Source organism: Tetrao urogallus (genome assembly GCF_951394365.1).
Source record: "Tetrao urogallus genome assembly, chromosome: 16".
NCBI classification, from domain to species: Eukaryota; Metazoa; Chordata; class Aves; order Galliformes; family Phasianidae; genus Tetrao; species Tetrao urogallus.
In genome coordinates this window covers 3,256,765-3,272,889 of record NC_136829.1, presented here as the reverse complement: position 1 = coordinate 3,272,889, position 16,125 = coordinate 3,256,765, and positions in this window count along the sequence as shown.

Below are 16,125 nucleotides of genomic sequence, written 5' to 3'. Positions count from 1 at the left end.
CTGACAGCTGTAGAACAGCACCAACAGCACTAAGCCCTGAGTTACCCCACGAAGAGACCAACCTGAGATTGGGCTTCTCTACTTGACCACTCAAGGCAGATAGAGAGCAGAACAACTGTTATTTCACATGAAAGACAGACCTAGCGCCACCAGACACATCAGCCAAGGCTATTCAAGCAGTCAGCAGTTAAGGGACATCCCTGGGGCACAGAACCCTCCTTTCCTGATGCTGACAGTGGCCCCAGGACAGGGTGTGTGCCAACCCAAGTCTTGGGCTGCACTTTGCTCACCTTTAACACCTGCCATCCCTGATGGAGAAGGGGATAAGTCAAAGAGATGTGCAAAAAGGCAAAGACTGCAAAGGTCTTGCTGCAAATGAGAGGACTGAGACTCTAGGAGAAGAAATGTGTATGCAGAAGCACACAGGGCAGATTGGGGTGGGTTCCTCACACTTATCCCAAGGACTCTTTTCCTTGGTGCCATAATAGCTGTGTGACAGTGCCCTGGTGATCAGCACACCACTAGCTGAAAGCACAGGGAACCAGTGAACCTCTCATAGCATGATCAAGTAACATGACAGACACTCTAATGACTCACCTTCAAGAAGTCTAAGGGCTGAAGTTTTACAAGAGTCCATAAGCCAGCCTGGAAGTGTCAGCCTGAAAGTAAAGGCTGCTTCTCAGCCTTCATGTAGGCCTCAGTATCTTAAATTTGTGCTTTAGAGACTCGTCCAAGTCGCACAGAAACTGACACAAGCCTCCTTTCAGCTCCTGACCACCGGGCTGCCCTCCCCCAGTACAGTCAGACACCCATTAACAAGGGAAGGATGCATGCATTTGTCTTGGTGTCGTTCACAGCTCACGATAGCCTTCCATCCTGTGTGATGCTGCAGCTTAGTCTCCTACTTTTAAACATGAAAAACAACACCAGCACATCTGTTGCTTTACGGCTATCTGTTCAGACCCCAGTATCACCCAGCACATTCTAGTACTGAATAGTGAGGAAGCCTGTATTTTACTACATGATAGCACAATGTCCCTGGCCTATGGATTTCCCCTTACACAGAGTATTCTTATAAACACAAGGTGACGCAAAAGGAAGATGCAGATCAGGTCCTGATTCTAAAACTCAACCCAAAGTTCAGGGACAGCCCCATGGAAGGGTCTTCCTTGGCTCTGGGAAGGAGTGCTTCCTCTAGCACAAGTCTCATCTATCTGAAAAGCAAAGCCCAAGCTGTGGGGCACTGCATCTCACTTCATCACCACATCACACAGAAGCGTGGCCTTCTGCCCTGAAGAATCAATCACTTCAGAAACCAGCAAGAGCTTTCACACACAGCAAGAATTGACCTCCATGGGATGTAAAAATGAAAATCCTTATCAAATTCAGTTTCATTTTTGATATTTTCCTCAAGCTCAAAACTGAAAGCAAAATGTGCTGAGCTGAATCAGTCCAGAAATAGCTTTTTCAGACTGTTTTGGATCTTAAACTTTCTGACACAGCTTCACCCAAGGCCTTCTGCTTCACCTTGTGTGCAAATTTAATAACTGTGTCATATTCTGCATTATTAGTGAAAATAATGATTGTAAATCCAGGGTACACACTTGCAGGAACCCACTTTACAACCCACTTTACCCACTTTTGCTCTCTGTTTTGAGAAGAAACAACTCTCTAGCATGGTTTTCCAACCAGTTTACAACACCATGTGGTAATTTCTTCTAATGCAGTTTCTTTATGAAAATACAAGGGAAGAAAAAAAAAAAGAAAAAAAATCAAAAGCTTAATTAAAACCAGGTTACATTATATGCACTGTCTCTCTTTGCACCGCAACAGCAGATGATACTGATGGTGTAAGAGTGGCTTCAACACAGTGCTTCTGACCTCATTTTGTGCCATCTTCCCAGGAAAGCACTGGAACAAATCATGAAATTAAACTCACTGCTCTGCACCTTTCTGGGGCCTCCTTACCCCAATTTAAGGAATTATTTTTGATCTTCACCAGGAGATGTCCTGCAGCGCCTGATGCACGGACTCAGAAGAACGATCCAAGTCGTTTATGACACCACTTACACACAATCACAAGTTTCCTTTTTTAAGCTTTCCCATCCACCTTTATGTGTCAGAGCATTCTACAAACACTCCTTAACCGTGCATGCAGGCTCTCACCCAATCACAGCCACCAGCTGTTCTTTTTGCTTTCTCTCTTCTTCTGGAGGTATCCTTGGTTCTCACACTGTTTACCTTGCTTCACAGCTGCTACTCTGAATAGTTTTTCTTGTATTCCCACAATTCCCCCTTTTTTATTTATTAGCAGTCTATTACCATGCTATGAAATAATAATACTAATTATATTAATCATTATAACTCAATCAAGGCATCGATTGACAATACTCCAAATGTAAGCAAAGAGACAAGGCAAGCATAGCACAATGACAAGGAATACTGTTAAACCCACTAAAAAGAACAAACATGTTTGTCCTCGGGCCCAAGTTCCTGCAACCTGGAAGAGAATCCCTGAGGGTCCCTTTCTGTATTAATCTATAACTGGTTAGAAAGAGTCTTCAACTTACATATACTCTGATATATTGATTTTTGAATGATCGCTAAAATTTGTTCAACAAATGCTTTTAGAGTGCTCACAACCACACCTTTGGGCTAATAGAAAATTAATGGTCACACAACTTTATGAAGTTGCATGTCAGATAAAATCAATATTAGTGGGCAAGTGTGCTGGAGTATCACTAGGGGCATTACTTAGCTGGCTAACATTCTAACTCGGTGAATGTGGCTGAAGCTTCAGCAGTACTGTTTCGAAACACATTTGGATTTGAGAGGCAGGATGTTGCAGGAGCAGAGAGGCAAGGGAACGATGCATTCAGAGCAGCACAGAGGGTTATGAGCTTTAGTCAACATATGCACACACACACACACACAGGAATCCAATTAAGAAAAGGCTAATTGATAGGCTAATAGCGTCATCACCAAATGTTACTAATACACTAAAAGCACTATTCCCATAGATTCCAGCACTGGTAACATCAAACCCTGTTGAATTCACATTCGATCTACTACTAAAATAGAAGCAGCACACAGCAACCTAGGTAATGTCCAGTAATTCTAATTCTTGAGGCTGCACTGATAACACGGGAAAGCCACTTTGTCATACCATTACTGATGTTACTGTAATACCATCCAGAGGGTAATGCAGCTGTTTTTCATCACTCGTTATGGCACCTATACATTATTTACAATACAACAAATTACAAAATAATGCCAATGAGAAAGAAACACACAATCCCAGTCATTATAAGGGCTGGATGCTATTTCCTGCCTTGAGATGAGGCCAAACATATCATGCTGGAACCCACATAGGGCCAGTCCTTGAGCTGTGCAAACAAGGCAAGGTTGTTAACTTCCTTAAGAAGAGAACCTTCAATCCGCTGAACGATTCCTTCTGGCCTGCAGAATGGTGCAGGCACACACCAAACAATCCCTCCATAGTTCAGCTGGGCAGCACTGCCAGACCAGGCTCACACAGCCTGGCTCAATTATGAATTTAATTGTCTCTCCTAGCGAGTTCTACATCCACATCTGCAGCATGGAAACATCTGATAAACGGTGGGATCTGATGACTGAGATGAGATGCTGTTATTCAAATAAACTTGTTTCTGATTGTTACATCATACCTGAGTCTTCAGTACAGCTTGGACAGCATTGCTGTGTAGTTTTCTTGCAATGCTGGTACCAGGTTATCATCTGCCGTGTGATCAATGACCAAGAAGTGGAGGTGTTCTTGTTTTGCTCCGCACAGCAGGCACCGTTTGCAGCATCTGATGCACAGACTCAGATATGAACGATCCAAACACATCACTTATATACAATCACAACTTTCCTTTTTTACCTTTCCATCACCTTTAAGTGTCAACAGAGTATTCTACAAACACTCCTTAACTGTGCATGCAGGCATTCATCCAATCAGAGCCATGAGCCATTCCTTTTGTTTTTTCTTCTTCTTCTAGAGGTGTCCTTGGTTCTCATGCTGTTTATCTTGCTTCACAGCTGCTGCTCTGAATATTTCTTGTATTCCCACAACATCCCTTATTCTTCTTAAGGTCTCAAAAAATAGTAGTGAGCAGCTCTGAGACTGCTCCAGCCTTTTCTCTACACATCCTACAGTGACTTTCTCTGCACCTACCTGACTTCAGAACAGTCCACATTTTTTCTTGTAATTTCTTCTCTGTGTTGGCTGCCAGACAGTTTAATTGAAGCTGAAGAAAATTGTAATGAAACACTGCAGCATGCCAGGCATTTCATCCACAGCCTTCCCTCCTCACCCTGTCTTCCTGTTGCATCTAATACACCAGACTGTAGCTTCTTTGCATCCTGTGTTCTTCCTGGTTCTGTAATCATTCTGTGCCTTGGCCTTTTGGTTCTGTCCTGCCAGGCTCACACACTGTCCTTTTGTATTCCTCCTCACTAACGTGACCCAGTTTCCACAGCCTCAGCTGTGGGGACCGAGGGCCACTAACAAAGCCTGCTGGGTGCAGAGAAAGCAAGCCAGAGTGATCTGGGCCACAGCCACTGTCCAGCACACCCCATTTATCTCCCACACCAACAGGAGAAGCTTTTGCCAACAGAAAAACAGGAGACAATTTTCCCTGGGATGCAACTAGGAATTACTTGCACTAAACTGGTCTGTGACTCAGCTGTGCCAGGTACTCAAGGTACCAGGCGAAGCAAACATTTTCCTTAGAGGATGGGGGTGCCACATGCAAAGTTAATGGGACAGCACCAACTAGAGAGCAGAGCTTGAGCTTGCACTGGGAGCAAGAGGCTGAGGGTAGCACAAGGAGCACGCCAACTTCTCGTACAGCCCTCATCCCCTGCAATCTGCTGCCCTCAGTGCAAGGTAGAAGGAAAGCAGTAGGATCAAGAAAACTGCGCAGCCCTATGGACAATCATCCCACTGTATAGCAGGCTGCCTGAGGTCAAGGTCTGGGGGTGAAAAGCATTAGAGATGTGAGAGGAAGATAGTAAAGGGCCAGCATAAAGAATCTAACATGCAGTTTGTCATAGCTATGGGAGGCTGCAGAGATGGTTATCAAGGGCACAGGTCAGCATCAGGGAAGGAATGCACTTGGAGAGTCATCAAAACAAAGACAAAAGCTTTCCTGGCACTGCAGCAGAGTGAGAGGGATGGACACGTAGGCAGAGATGGTCACAGCAAGTTGGCAGAAACAAGATTAGAGAAACATGTCAACGGAGGTTAACAAGGCAAGACTGCATCACTGAGGCCAAAGACAAGGATGAAGCAGCAGCTGAGAGCCCATTCCCAAGTTTCTGACATGCCTGAGCTAACTGAAAAAGTCTTTCTGAAGGGAAGAAGAGATCTGTGGCACTCCTCCAGGTTTTCTGTTGATCTGGAAGCATAGTTAATGAATAAATTTGGGTTGGCTTCCAGGCATCCATGAACAAGCCCACATCAAACCTGCAGCCAGCTGGCCGAGCTCCAGACCTCCTGTAGGTATCAAACCCTCCCTGTGCGTGCTTACCTGGAAGCACCAGAAGGAACCACAAGCCTCAGGTATGCTACCAGGCACCAGCACTCAACCAGCACAGGTGGATCAGAAGGGCTGAGGTTTTATTTTTCTGCATTTCAGGCACAAAGACCGCCAAATTCAGTAGTTTAAGCATCAGGACCCAGAGGGAAATCCATGTCAAAAGCAGCATAGGGACGATGACCTGAATGACAATGATGGTATCGGAGGCAAATCAAGGAGGAAGACTGGAGAGGGGTCTGAGGGTTCATCCAGCAATGTTCAGAGTGAGCTGGTGAGATGCAGCACCTCTGGATGAGATTAAGAGAGCCAGAGCTTTACACCTGGACAGGACTGAGCAGGCATACGACCAGCAAGCCATCGGTACACGAACAGGAGCTGAACATCACTTTGCAGAAAGCTGTTCCCAGGTAAGGCCTGAAGAAAAGATGCCTCTCAGGTGGGTGTCCTCACCACAACACCACACTGCAGTGTGAGCCTGGGTCACACAGCTGCTGAGCAACCCCAAAGTGAGAACACTACCACAGCCACATGGCTCCAAAAGCAAGGAGCAGGAGGTCTTACAGGAGACAGGCAGGATAGCCGCACTACTGTTTGTTAAAGGAAGATATGGGGAGGGTTACACCTGAGTGACAGGGTTACATAAATAAGGAAAAAGGACACTTTGAAAAACACAGCTGATCACCTCTTCCTGCAGTGGAAGTGGAGCTTCAAAGTCATTGTTTGGATACTAACAAAGAGCCCTGAAGGAAGAAAAACACAAGCTGGGATTTGGGGTTTTGGCTTGTTATGAAATAGACTCTGTGATGCCTATTACCTGGCTGAGCTGCTCCTCAGAACAAAAACAAACAAGAAGCCAAATTTGTCTGAATAACCTAACTTCACCAGTGCAACACTGGAAACCGAGCATCAATCAGAGCACAAAGCTCTGTGCACATCAGGCTGGGTGGATCCCACACCAGTGCAGGGAATGAGGGCAAAGCCCACAGGAAGGCTTTAAGCAGTCAGACACACGGAGTCAGTGGGGAAAAAAGCCATCAGCTGAGCAGCCTCCAGACCCAGCTTATATACTGAAGTCAAGGCAGCCTCTATTTGTGGATGTCTCCCTGCACCCCTGGGCTCAGAGCGTGTTTGAATAGCAAACAGACAGCAGTGGGAATTTTGCTCTGTAAATTATTAAGCCTCTCTCAGTCCAGCACTAACTGCTACAGGATCACTTTGAGGAAAGACTCCTTCTCTGACTTCAGAGGACTCCAGATCAAACCCCAATAATACTTTCATTTCTACACGGTGGTGATTCGAAATTAAAAATAAAGCATAAGTTAACATTTGACACCTGGATCTTTTCCAATTTTCTAAAATATCTTTTTTCAGATAGCACAGCCCAGACGTTTTCTCAACAAGAAAGGATTCTCACGGCAAGCATTTTGTTCATTCATTCACTTTCTTTATAACACAAAGAAATCTTCCAAGAACTGCCCACACGTTCCACAACGCTGATCAAAAGTATCATTATTAATGAAGAACATCATTGGACAGGATATGTTCAGAAAGACCTCTGTCCCTAACAAGACTCAGATCAGGAACACAGCATCAAAAAAAAGCCCCCAAAAAACTCTCCTGTATAGAAAGCATCAAAAACAGAGGGGAAAGCCACAGGAAGAGCTCCAGGGCAGAAACATCACATCTTCTCTGGAGCTGACATGCTCTGCATGACCACATGCTCTGCGGTGCAGAATTGCTATCACCTGTAACAGGCCATAAGCTTTGCATTGGGTGTGCAAGGACTCAGGACTGCAAAGAAACAGAGACATGGGATGCAGTGTTGCACAGAATGAAATGCAGACCTGAAGCTGTGCAGAATCAGTTTCAGGGGTGACACGGAACACAAGAACAGTGCAGAGTGCACTGCAACTGCACGCATTGAATTCAGACACTCCACTGTAGACCAATGCAAAAAGAGCAAAAGCCAAAGACAGGTTAAAGCGTGGAGGGAAAAAATGATCAAGTGCACAACAGAGTAAGTAAAAAAACCCCAACACAAACATCATATCCCTACCAGGAGAGGGCTCAGGTGGTAACAACTTGCATTGCTACCAGAATGAAACTGCAGCCAGAGGAGCAGGGCAGAGGCAGCACAGCCCTCAAAGTAATAGCAGTTACATGCAGGTATTATTCCCTTCACACAAACGAATTTAAAAGTGGTTGAACTCTTATCATACATGCTAAGAATACATTCTTGAGTTTTTCCTACATATAGAGCACGCTCCTTGCTCATTAACAAAATGTTAATGAGCACAGCAACATGACTAGAGTGTACGTGGGCTCAGCACAAATCATTTATGTGCTATTTAATGGGATCTGACGGGTACTTTCCTTCTGCCTGGGTTTTCCTACGAAGAAGAATCTGCGCTGAAGCCAACGCGGCTCCCTCGGTGCTTCCCTGCTACCAAAGCCACGAGTTCCGTTGCACTCAGTGCCATAAATCCCTGCGGTGATCACTCGGTGCAGTCCTCTATCCCACAGCACCACCTCGTGGGAAAACGAAGCTTGTGACAAGCAGCCAGCAAAACCACCAACTTGGGACAAACTCATTTCCAAGCGTCCCATTGCTCTTCCCAAGGCTTCAAGTCCCTGCCAGGAACTGCCACAACACAGCAGGACCGGCACTGCACCTGCCAGCACATACCATCTCCTGCATGCAGCTACACAGAGAAGTGACAGAGCCCAACCATAGCAGTGTCACCATGAGCTCTTTTCCCCAGGATAAAAGAGCACCCCACACTGCACTGCTAAACCCACATTCTTTAACATACCAGGAAGGATGAGGGCTCAAAGGAGCTGGAATGCAGCAGCTATTTGGCCCATCTATAAAGCACCCTGTTGCAATTCTTCCCTCTTTGAAGCCATCTGAACCCTGCACGCTCAGCTCCTGGGACACAACCAGTGGTAAAGAGAGCCCAAGTGAGCCCCCACAGCTTGAAAGGCATGCCCAACAGCTGGCAAAGCACCAAATACCCCTGAAAATACCCCTCAGACAAAGCAGATCCATAAAATCATTCTTTGGACAGATCATACAGTGGACCCAAAGCCACACATCTTCAGGATATTTTTTAAAAGTATGGATTAGGGAATACTTTCATTTTCAAAACTACTTTATGTTTGCGGTTCTGTAGCTTGGAGGCCATGACTGAAGCTGGGCAGCTGTTGTCTGCCCAATTTGCCCCTTATTTCTCCCACAGCAGGGCTCTGAACAGCAGAGGAAGGAAAGCCAGGCTGGGTGGCTGCAGGGCAGGCTTGTGTGCAGAGGCTGTGCCTGTCCTTCCCGATGTGTTGGAGACAAGGGGGGTAATAATCCCCTCAGAGCAACAGTAATGCAAAAAATAGGCTTCAAGTTAGACTTTTTTTCCGCATAGGTTTATGAAAAAAGCCTGCCTGCAGCTGGCTCATCTGGATACGGGGGAAATCAGAGGGAAAATGCTGTTGCCGCAGGTCACTGCCTAGGTCCTCTCTTGGGACACAAGGACATCTGATGCTTCCTCATCCCAGAAAAGGAAAACCGAGTTCATTTCACCCCTTTCCCTCATGAGCATCCGCACCAACTGCTTCCCAGAAACATCTGTTGTCTTTGAGGACACTATCACCCCCAGCCAGCATTGCTGTGAGAACACAGAGCATCAAACAGCTCACTGCCTTGCGTCTGCTGCAGTGCTCTGAGATAAGGCACACCAAGCCAGCACTACAGCTCAGTATTGATGGCTCAGCCTGCACTGATCAGCAGCACATCGCCCTCAGCCGCGTGCTGAGGGATCCCCTTTGGTGAGCAGCCAGTTGCTCACAGAAGCAGGCACTCAGGCTGTGTTTACCATATGCATATCCAAAACTCAGATTTGGTCTGTGATTGCAAGAGCTCAGTGCTTCCAGTTCCTTTAGATACCACCCCCAAGGGTTACCAACGTGCTCAATTTATTCCAGCACATTGGAAACGTGGGGTATTAAACATCCATCAAGCTCTGCTTCCAGGTATCCTGCAGAGCTAACATTCAGGCTGATTTGTTTTTCTGAGCAGGGAGATCTTGGTGACAGGGGGAGCACTGCACATGCACATAAGTAGCAGGGCAAGCAGCTCTACCTCCCCGTTTAGACCTCTCTGAGGAGGGATCCTGCAAAGAAGTTTGTGCTGTTTTACCCACCCTTACCTTCTCTGCCTGATCCTCTTAGTCCTGCAGAGACTTATGGCCACTACCAGCCCACCCAGAAGGGGTCAGCACGGCACATCAAGGTGCACCTCACTGCTTTGTCCATGCCCTGGCACGGAAGTTCTCCCAGTCACATCCCAAAGCCGGCTGTGCACTGTTTCTCTTCTCAGCTATGAGCACTTGAACGCACGGCGCACCCATGAAATTCTGACCTGCCACTACAGAACACAGGCTGCAAGCTCAAACCTCTTAAAAATATATCAAGTGCTCACTCACAAGATTCCTCTAATGTTTATTAAGCTATTTATAAACCTATCAGCCATTAGCTCCCAGTGCATCCAACACCCCCCAGTTCACAACACTCAGGCCTTTCTCACACTTTGTTTTGTGGGAAACATGACTACAAGGAAAGACAGAAGGGATTTACTGCTGGCATCTAGAACTTCACGAACTGAAGCACAGCATGGAAGAGTTTCTACTTTCATTTCAAAGTTCAAGTTCTGCCACAATCAACAGCAGACCAAGATTCTGGCCTACACCACAGGACAAGGTTTAGAGCAGAAACAAGGTTAGATCCTCCATTCCAGAGGAATGCATTCCCAGCAATTAAACGAAAATAGTCTTTCCATTAACAAGAAGCAATTATGGCTGCTGCAGAGCCACGCAACCCTGATGCCATCCCAAGTTAGTAACTGCACTCTTGTGCACTGGTCAGCTTGTTACAGTTGCTCGTTTGCTATCTCCAGCACAGACAGAACTGAAGGTACCTCACCTCACCCCTCCTGTCATCAGTCACCCAGTGGGAGACATGGACCAGGCACCTCAGCCCCCAGTAAGGCATCCCTACTGCGATGCCACTGCTTACCACAGCACAGGCCATGCAGACAGGACAAAGCAGTGCAGCTGAGCCATGCAAGCTGGACTATGCACAAGTGGACTGGGATCCAATTTCATATCAGTTTTCTGTTTCCTATCCAAAATCATTTTTCACAGCACCTGCTAATTAGAAGTTGGCTTGATTTTCACCAACACTGTGTGTTCTAAATACTTTATAATGCCTAAAATATTAAATCCCACTTTGTCCAAGTCTAAGAAAATGTGATGCACGTACAACTTTTCTTCCTGAACATGCACTCCTCTAACAAAATCCCAGCTCCTCCACTTACCACTGATCTGACAACGCTGATTGACTCAGGAGAGACAAGCTGCGAGCACAGGACAAAGCAATGCAGCAGCACGGGGGGCAGGAGCAGCACGGGGGGCAGGAGCAGCACGGGGGGCAGGAGCAGCACGGGGGGCAGGAGCAGCACGGGGGGCAGGAGCAGCACGGGGGGCAGGAGCAGCACGGGGGGCAGGAGCAGCACGGGGGGCAGGAGCAGCACGGGGGGCAGGAGCAGCACGGGGGGCAGGAGCAGCACGGGGGGCAGGAGCAGCACGGGGGGCAGGAGCAGCACGGGGGGCAGGAGCAGCACGGGGGGCAGGAGCAGCACGGGGGGCAGGAGCAGCACGGGGGGCAGGAGCAGCACGGGGGGCAGGAGCAGCACGGGGGGCAGGAGCAGCACGGGGGGCAGGAGCAGCACGGGGGGCAGGAGCAGCACGGGGGGCAGGAGCAGCACGGGGGGCAGGAGCAGCACGGGGGGCAGGAGCAGCACGGGGGGCAGGAGCAGCACGGGGGGCAGGAGCAGCACGGGGGGCAGGAGCAGCACGGGGGGCAGGAGCAGCACGGGGGGCAGGAGCAGCACGGGGGGCAGGAGCAGCAGCCCATGCTGACTGCAGAGCAGAGGGAGAAAGCGCAGAATCGAGAGGCCCAGCTCAAAATGCAGAAGATGGGGCCTTCACCACACCTTGAAGGGGAGGGCTTTTGGGTAGGAAAGCAGTTCATAATGAATTCACAGTTAAGTGGGCCATTCTTTTTGGCTGAATTAAATCCCCTTGAGCATAGAGGCCTTGGCCTCTGCACTGCCTCTCGCCTGGATTTTGCAGCCCGAGTCTCACTTTGCTAATTAGAAAAAGCCTTCAGACAGTACATGAAACAGATATGAAAGGAAGGAGGGAGTGGTAGATGTTGGGCACAGGGGAGGCAGTGGTGAAAGGCTCTGCTCTTGATCAAAGAGGCCTCCTCTCTGTATTTAAAGTTTAAAATTTATTTGAAAGCATTGGATTGCTTCTCATATACAGCCAGCCCTCCTCATCCTCATCATACAAATCCCTTGCAGGGAGCTGCTGGCAGCCTCCACGTGCAATTTGTCCCATTCCATGTGGGTACAGAGAGCTTCTCCATGGGTCCGGTCAGCAGGAACAGCTGCGTTGATGCAGGCCCTACACACATAGACACAGGAATATTTGGCTTCCCTGCCAAACCCCATTTGCATTCAGGCTTCCCCTGAAAGAAACTCATTTCAAAGCAGACTTCTCATCAGCCAACCTACAGCCATACAAAAGCAGCCAGGATGAGCTGCCCAGAGATGCACGTTAAGGCCACAGACCACAACAACCCCTGGGGCACGGTGAGGGGAGCAGCACTCTCCCCAGGGCTTCCTACGAAGAGCCCACACGTTGGGCAGCCAGCTACTAGAGGACACGCTCCTTCTAACACAGCCTTCCCTCAGTGCTTCCTTCTCCCACCTACAGCAGCACGCATCCATGCACCAAGCTCCCACTCCTCTAACATGACCGGGGTCGGCCTCTCTCTCACACGCAACAGCTACTCAACTTCAAGGCTGTTAAAGCAGAGCCTACGCTTACCAACTTCAGAAGGACAGCAACGGTGGTTGAGAACTGGGACAAGGGCCCAACAGCAGAAACTACTCCAGAGAAACGCTCCCAGGCAGGGCCTGGGCTTAAACGGAGCACCTGTGCTGCAGGTGGGTGGGATGAGCAGCATCCCAGATGGGGCTCATCAGGGTGTTGAAGCTAATTGGTGCCGGGACCCAGGGCTGCCTCGTGGTGGTTCGCTAAGAACAAGGGCTGCTTGGGTGAGCACGGCTTATGTGGTGAGCTTTTTTCCGCCCAGCAGATGGAGCCAATGTGGCCAGAAAAACCCAAAGGGAGAGCTGAGTGTTTTCTTTCCTTCATGCTTAATCATCTGTATGGATTAAGTTTTTGTGGCCTGTTCATAGAGCTGCCTAACGCAGCTGCTGTCGCTCTTTAGACCTCCCTCAGCCTGGCGCTGGGGCTGTGGCAGCCCTTTCCCCTTGCTGTACGAGGGCTGTGCTGTGCTCCAGGCTACAAAGCTTCCTCTGAAAGGTGGTAACAGAATCACCAGGCTGGCCGTGGGTCCTACCTGAAAGCTCTGGGCATTGGTGTGGTTCCTCAACGGCCAAGCCAGAGAAGGAGAACAATCTATGTTGATTTTCTTTCCTTGTCTGTTTTGGATGCTGTGGTTGAGCTGTTGCCCACCATCGCTGGCTGGGAATAGGGGCTAGCAGTCACCCTGCAACCCAGCTTGGGCTGCCCTTGCTGCATTTCATGCTCCCAGTACTGTTGACATTCTCCACTGGGCATCCAGAAAAAGAAACGAATGAGCAATTTTTGTCCTTCTAATACCAACCTGGTATTATCAGCAGAAACACGAGCACAGCAACATCCACGCATGTAAATCCTCTTGACTCGTCTCCTGTTGCTAAACGGTTTCAGTACCCTGTTTTTAAGAAACTCCTTCAGCCGGGTGTTCTTCAAGCACGTCTAAGAGGAACTGCAAGGCAGCTGCTCTGCTTGCCGTGGTCACCAGGTGGCAATGCAGGGCGAGAAATGGGGCAGGAAGTGCAGATGTGGACGGTTACCGCAGGGCTGTGTCTGTCTGGGTTTGTTGTGGGCTTTGGGGCCGGGAAGAGAAGTGTGGTGTGGGTGAGGGGACATCCCTGGCTCCTATGATGTCCTTGTCCCCCCTCCAGCATAGCAGCTCTCCTGGGGAGCCTCCTGCTGCGCAGCAGAGCCTCCTGGATTGTGTGTTAAGGGGAGGCTGGGGTGGGTCTTGTCTTTTATCCGTTCTTGCATGTTTTTATGCCTGTTTGCAGGTTGGGAAGATGCTTGTGTTGTACCTTGTAAACCAGATGCTGCCCTGATCCCATAGTGCTGTCATCTTTAGGGCTGCTCCTGTCCCTTAAGTCCCCATGACCACTTCCAGACCCAGGGCCCCATCTCCAAACCCCAGCAAAGAAGCCCTCATGTGCTGTGCTGGTGCTGCATGCTGACAGATTGCTGCTGAGCCCAGCAGTGCTAACTGCTTTGCTTTTCCTCCCTTCTCTTGCAGGCAGGCAGTGCTTCCCACCCTGCTGATGATGGATGGAGGGAGCTAGGGTTTGTGATGCACATGGAGGCTTGGCAGAGGCAGGACTGTGCCTTTCTGGGGGCACATCAGCCCCTGGGCAGAGGTTTTTGCTGGCATTGCTCAAGCAGTGGCCAATTTGAGAGAAATCAGTGTTATCTCTACTAGCTGGGAAAGGTGCAGAATGAAGGCAGCCCCGTTGCTATGGCTGCCGCAGAGCTGGCCCCAGCGCAACGCTGCATGAAGCAGCAAAATGATGTGCACAGCTGGAAAGCAAGTGCTTCCCCAGGTGTGAGCATGGCACCAAGGCATGGTTTTCACAACCCTGTCCCCTCCATTCCCATGGCCTTGGACTCCCCGTGCACTGCCTGCTCCTTTGGCTGCATGTCCCCATTGGTGTCCCCTATTTATGTCCCTCCTAACGGAAAAACCCTTCTGTGAGTGCAGCACTGGGGAGAGGGAAGCTCAGCACTTGTGTATGTATCTGTCATATATAAATGTAAGTGTTCAATATCGCTGTCAAATTCTGTTTGCGTAAAAGAAATGCTGAATGTTGGCTAAGCACTTATAAATATTCCTCTGCCAAGAAATTAGGGGATCATTGATTTATGGGGTTTTCTCAGCTTCGGGTCAATCTGGTAGGAACTGGGCCAGCACCTGAGGACCTGCTACAGTCTCAGAGGCTGCATCCTCTGCTTGCTGTTGCCCCAGTGCTCTTTGCTCTCAGCTTTTCAGCATCTTAGCCCCAAACACAGCTGACAGCAGCCTCAGAGGTCTGGAGCAGAGCCAGCAGAGAGGAGCTGCCATGGGTTGGGAGCAGTGGGGCCTGATCCAGGAAGGGGTGCTCAGGTGAGTGCGGGTGGATGAGAGAAGCTTCCCTCTCCTGCTCGAGGCTGTGCCGCATCCTGGCATTGCTGGCTGCCCGCCAGCCCTCCAGGGCCCAGGGGGCTGGTTAAGCTCATTGCTTTTCTTCCTGAGGCTTCAGAAAGCCGCCCGCCTGCATTTAATGCAAATTTATTGAATAATTCTCCTGGGAGCAGTGTATTGAAGGCCGGCCACTAAAGCAGACCCACAATGAGATGGGTTTGGCATCCCTTGCCAAACTCTCTAATCCTGGCTGCCTACATTGCCTCCAGCCCCAGGGCATGTTTTGAGGGCTGTTAATGTTCTTCCCTCCTCCTCCCCAAACCTGGCCCTGCCCTTGAGCAGATTTCCCTCAGGGACTGGTCCTGGTTTGGCTGGTTCCAGAGGTGGGGAGGTGGAGGGAGATGCGCAGCCTGCAGCCATATGGATGGGAGCAGGATGGCCGTGTGCCACTGCACACTGGAGCCATGCATGCACTGTCCTACAGTCAAGTAACCCTGAGGAGCACGTAGCATTGCTGGGAAACACATGCAAGCCTGCCTGCATGGATGGGGTGTGCACCGTACTCCTAAAAGTGCCACTGAACAAGGGTGAGAGCCCAGTGCTGGGGTCTTCTGGTTTCCCACCTTTCCAGCATGCTGGGGCTGTCTCCAAGGACAAGGCTGGAGCCATCCTGCTGTTGTGTCTGCACCCCTGTTGCGCTGCAGCTTGGTGAGGGCAGCACATGATATGTCTCGCATTACGCAATTAACCGCTGCTCCATGGAAAAATAACGATCCTCACTAATGAGCGTGGCACCAGTTGGTCATGGCAGAGCATCCCGCGCAGGGGTATGGGCAGCATGCAGCAGGACTGGATCGCAGCTCCCTTAATGACACTGGAAACCACTGAGCTGGAGACACAGCCCTTTGCTCACTGTTTTTGCACCAAGGTGCTGGGGGTGCTGCAGCAAGTCACCAGTATGGGGAAAGAAGGGACCACACTGCTTCACGGGGCACAGTGCTGGGGCATTTGTGTGTTCCCCGGGGGGGCTGCTGGGAGAGCTGGTCCCTCAAACGTGGAGGCAGGCTGTAGCACGGTGACAGAGCCATTTCCCCAGCATCTGCATTGGGGTCACGCTGCCCGCTGTGAAGAGTTTTGAATCTGAGCAGCGCTGAGGAACAGGGCTCTGCTTCCTGCTGCAGGGCTGCATCCAGCCGCCGCGCTCCCGCTGCGCTGCAGCCAGAGCATTTTTCAA